Genomic DNA, 6000 nt, shown 5'->3' on the forward strand with positions numbered 1-6000 from the left:
GGTCATGTTTGATGCAAGACAATCATAAGCAACCTGTTTCCCACTTTCCCAGCTTCCTTTGCAACTATAGGTGGTCATGTGATCCAATTCCAGATGACAAAACTAATGGGAAATCCACTGTGTGCGTGTGTGTGTGTGTGTGTATGTTCGTGTGTGTGTGTGTGTGTATGTTCATGTGTGTGCATGCACCTAAGTGAGGGGAGGAACGTCTGGAGAAGTTTTTTCTTTTCTTAAAAAGCAAAATATTTTAATAATAAAATTTAGCACTTGAGCTACATTTATTTTTCAATGGTTTTTAAATTAATATTATTATTTTGAGACTGGGTTTTCTTCTGTCACCCATCTGCAGTGCAGAGGCATGATCACAGTTCACTGCAGCCTCCAACCTTCCTGGCTCAAGTGATGTTCCCACCTCAGCCTCCCAAGTAGCTGGGACTATAGGCATGCACCGCCATGCCTGGCTAATTTTTCTATTTTTTTGTAGAGATGGGGTCTCACTATGTTGCCCAGGCTGGTCTTGAACTCCTGGGCTCAAGCAATCATCCCTCCTTGGCCTCCCAGTGTTGGGATTACAGGTGTGAGACTCCACACCCAGAAAATCACTATTATTTTTAACTGACTAGTAATAATTGTACATATTTAGAAGTACAGAGTGATATTTTGATACACGTATACAATGTGTAATGAACAAATCAGGGTAATTAGCATATCTATCATCTCAAATATTTATCATTTTTGTTTTGTATTGGGAACATTCAAGATCTTCTCTTCTAGCTATTTGAAAATATACAATAAATATTGTTAACTATAGTTATCCTACAGGGCTATAGAACACTAGTGGTGGCTCACGCCTGTAATCCCAGCACTTTGGGAGGCCGAGGCGGGCGGATCATGAGGTCAGCAGATCGAGACCATCCTGGCTAACGTGGTGAAACCCCGTCTCTACTAAAAATACAAAAAAAATTAGCTGGGCGAGGTGGCGGGTGCCTGTAGTCCCAGCTACTCGGGAGGCTGAGGCAGGAGAATGGCGTGAACCCTGCGGGGCGGAAACTGCAGTGAGCCAAGATTGCGCCACTGCACTCCAGCCTGGGCAACAGCGAGACTCCGTCTCAAAAAAAAAAAAAAGAAACACTAGAACTTATTCCTCCCATCTAGCTGTAATTTTGTATCCATTAACTATCCTCTCCCTGTCCTCCACTCCCCACTACGTTGCCAGTCTTTTAGTAACCATAATTCTACTCTTCTATGAGCTCAAGGTTTTTAGCTCCCACATATGAGTGAGAACATGTGGTATATGTCTTTCTGTACGTGACTTATTTCACTTAACATAATGTCTGGGCTTATCCATGTTGCCACAAATGACAGGATTTCTTTTTTTTTTTTGGTGGCTGAATAGTATTCCATTTTGTATATACCACATTTTCTGTATCCATTTATCTGTTGATGGATGCGTGTTGATTCCATACTTTGGCTGTTGTGAACAGTGCTGCCATAAACACAAGGTATCTCTTTAGTGTATTAATTTCTTTTCCTTTGGATAAATGCCAGTAGTGGGATTGCTGGATCATACGGTAGCTCTGTTTTTAGTTTTCTGAGGAACCGCCATACTGTTTTCCATAATGGCTATACTAATTTACATTCTCACCAACAATGTATGAGCATTCTCCTTTCTTCCCATCCTTGACAGCAAGACTGTTTGTCTTTTTAATAATAGGTATTCTGATTTCTGGGGAAGCTTTTGTATTTCTGATATTAAGACAGAAATTGGTGGTCCTGTTTATTATCCCTTTCCTGCTGACGTGAATGTGGAAGCAATGGTTTGTGATCAAGGAGCTATCTTGCAACCTTGAGAGAAAGCTTTGCAGTTTTTGAGCCACTGAAGCAATGCCAGGAGAGGCCATTTATTTGCAGACATCCCATGTTTACTTAAGCACTGTTAGGTTGCTGACTACTGAAAGCATTTCTAACTGATGTAGGTGTTTATTTGTTTGAATGTGTGTGTGCGCACATGTATGTAGGTGGGTAGAGCATTTAAATATAATGGCAGTGAGATATACATTACTTGCACCAAAATTACGTGGAGCTGCCAATTTATTTAAGGTCACTTCACACATGACAGAGGTTAAGGATCTGGATTTTGAATTTCATGAATTAAATCTGATGCTCAGGATACCAGTGCCTCCAACATACTTGCTATATTTTATTGTGGAAAAGAATAGCATGTGTATTTATCGAAAGTGAAGTTTAAAAAGAAATTTGCTTTTCATTTTTGATGTTAACCTCATTTTATTTCCTTTTATAAAAACAAAATATATTCTGTGCATATTTTTGGACGTTGAGTGAAAAGCAAACAACATATATAAAAAGCCACATTAAAAAATCTTGTTTTAGATTTTTACAATTTAAAGTGTATATGAGAAAATGGCTTAAAATAAAATATACTTCAATTAAAATGTTTTACTCTGTCATGTACTATATAAAACATATTATGGTGTATAAAACATATTCTTAGAAGCCAGAATTCTAAAATAATACTATAATTAAATAGTTTTCAAAAGTTTATATGGAACCATAAAAGACCCTGAATAGAAAAGCAATTTTGAGCAAAAAGAACAAACCTGGAGGCATCACATGTCCTGACTCCAGAATATACTACCAAGCCATAGTAACCAAAACAGAAACACATTCTGGCATAAAAACAGAAAAACAGACTAATGAAATTGAATGAAGGACCCAGATATAAAATCACACATGTATAGCCACTGATTTTCAACAAAGGGGTCAAGAACACACAATAGGGGAAAGGACAGTCTCTTCAAAAAATGGTGCTGGGAAATCTGGATATCCACATGTAGAAGAATGAAATTACACCCCTCTCTCTCACCGTATAAAAAATCAACTCAAAATAGATTAAAGACTTAAATGTAAGACCTGAAACTATGAAACTATTAGGAGAAAACATAGGGGAAAAGCTCCATGGCATTGGTCTGGGCAATGATCTTTTTTGGATATGACCCCCCAAACACTGGCAACAAAAGTAAAAATAAACAAATGAGATTACCTCAAACTAAAAAGCTTCTGCACAGCAATGAAAACAATCAACAGAGTGAAGAAATAACCTACAGAATAGAATAAAATACTTGTAAACTATACATCCAATAAGGGGTTAATAACTAAAATATATAAGGAACTCAAGATACTAAGCAAGAAAATGAATAATCTGATTTTAAAATGGGCAAAGGACCTGAATACACACTTCTCAAAATAAGACATATAAATGGCTGTCAGGTATATGAAAAAATGCTCAACATCGCTAATAATCAGGGAAATGCAAATTTAAACACAATAAGATATCACTTCACCCGTATGAGAATGGCTATCAAAATGATAAAAGACAACAAGTTTTTCCAAAGATGTAGAGAAAAGAACACTCACATACCATTGGTGGGAATGTATGAAAAACGGTATAGAGGTTCCTCAAAAAATAAAAAAAATAGAACTACCATATGATCTAGCAGTCCCACTACTGAATACACATCTAAAGGAAATGAAATCAGCATGTTGCTGATTTCTGCGCTCCCATGTTCACTGCAGCTTATTCACAATAGCCAAGACATAAGATCAACCTGAATATCCATCGACAGATAAATGGATAAAGAAAATGTGGTATATATTCACAAATGGAATACGATTCGGCCATAAGAAATGAATTCCTATCATTTGCAACAAGATAGAAGGACCTGGAGGACACTATGTTAAGTGAAATAAGCAAGGCACAGAAATATAAATACCACATAATCTCACTCATATGGAATCTAAAAAAGTGGAGCTCATAAAAGTAGACAGTGGAATGGTAGTTACCAGGGGCTGGGGTGATTGGAGGGTGGTGGGAAAATGTTGGTCACAGGATACAAAATTTCAGTTAGGTAGGAGGAATGTTTAAGAGATATATTGTACAACAGCGTGACTATAGTTAACAATATATTGTTTTCTTGAAAAATGTTACGAGAGCGGATATAAAATGTTCTCACCACAGAAATGATAGCTGTGTGAGGTAATGTATATGTTAATTAGCTAAACTTAGTCATTCTACTTTGTATATACAGTTCAAAAGTCATGTTGTACATGATAAATACAGTGATGTTCCACAAAATGATGTTTCAGCCAATGGCAGACCACATAGATCATGGTCCCATAAGATTATAATACTTTACCTTTTTCATGTTTAGATATGTTTAGATACACAAATACCATTGTGTTATAATTGCCTACAGTATTCAGTACAGTAACAAGCTGTTCAGGTTTGCAGCTTAGGAGGAATAGGCTTCCTCCAATAGCCCAGGTGTGTAGTAGGCTATACCATTTAGGTTTGTGTAAGTACACGCTATGATGACACAATCACAAAATTGCCTAAAAACACATTTCTTAGACCTGTTAAGTGACACATGACTGTACATACAGTTTTATCTGTCAATTAAAAAAAAAACAAAACTAATTTCAGGTGCTTAGTTAACTTAATTTGCATAATAATAAATGACATTTACATAGTATTACAATGTGCCAGATATTGTCCTAAAATCTTAAGTCATTTAGTGTTATTAACTCTATGGGTTTGGTGTTGTTATTACTGTCATCTCCACTTTATGACTGTGGGTCCTGATTTACAGAGACATTCAATAATAAGCTCCAGGAGAGGTAAAATTTGAACCAAGGAAGTCTGGCTCCAGCATCTGCCCTCTCATTCACTGCGCTCTGTGGCCTCCCAAGTTATAGCACTCATTATATTTCATGTGAGTTACAGTACTTATATAATGTGTGGTGAGCTACATTTCTTAACACATTTACTGTTTGTTCTTTAATCTGAGTATTTGAAGATATCTTTCTGCTTATTATCCCATACAAGTTAGAAAATACGGGTTTACCAACCACCCTTACCCTCTTCCTCCTAGTAAGCTAACAAATTGGGAGGTGGATCACTAGTACCATGTGCACTCAAACAACAATTAGAACAAAACTCCCCCCGAAGCAAATCCTAAACCAAAATTCTTATCTGCCTTAAGAATCAAGAGTCAGGACTAATAACCTCCATTTTGTAAATGGAACAAAAGTTTCATAAAAGATGTGGAACAGAGTACTCCTTTATTTGTGCCATGATTAGGCCAAGTCTGAGGTGAAGAAGAGGAATAGAGAAAAGCAAAAGTTAGAAGTATTTAATGAAAGAAAGCAGAGAAGTATGAGAATAAAATGTGGAAGAGGAGCAGGAGATTCAGAGATGAACAAGAAAGTTGAGGAGCTTGGGTCTGGTGGGTGGAACAGGTATTTGAAGAGTGTTGGAAAATTAAAAAGTGTGCTTCACCCAGTCTCTCGTAGAAACTACAGTTTTAAAGGAAGCTGCCCAGAACTGCCTCTCTGCTTGGATGCTGCTTAGGCATCTAGGAAGTAAACAATTAAGCCCAGCTCTGGCCACATCCTTTTTCTCCTGGCATTTGTAGCCTCCTTCTATTCTCCAAACCTTTGATATTATTCCTTAAGTTAATCACTCATTTTCTCTGGGCAGTGTCCCATCCCTGCCTCTGTAATTCTCTCTGTTGTGAACAGCTCTCCATTATGCATTTATTCTGGACCAGACCATACCCAGGAAGCCACTTTTCCAGCTATAGGGAAACCACAAGAAAGCTCCAAAAATGGAAGTCCCAGCTTGCTCTCCACAATTATGTCATTTTTCTCTCCCTCTTACTTTCAAGTTTTTCTTTTAGTTTTATACGTGGAATTGGGCTAACAGGAACACGAGATTACTGGCGCTAACTCTGGGGAAAGTTTCGTAAAGGAGTTTCTGTGAAATCTCTCTAGCCCGTTATGTAGCCTGACGACTGCCACTTCATCTTCTTTTCACTCCTGAGTGTCTCACAAATTGGCTCCTTCCCCCACTACTCTACTAGGTCTGATCCCACAAAAGTTTCTAATAACCTCCCAGATCATAACTCAAATGCAAGCTGTTCA

The sequence above is a fragment of the Symphalangus syndactylus genome, chromosome 12 (assembly GCF_028878055.3).
Source record: "Symphalangus syndactylus isolate Jambi chromosome 12, NHGRI_mSymSyn1-v2.1_pri, whole genome shotgun sequence".
In the NCBI taxonomy this organism is placed as follows: Eukaryota; Metazoa; Chordata; class Mammalia; order Primates; family Hylobatidae; genus Symphalangus; species Symphalangus syndactylus.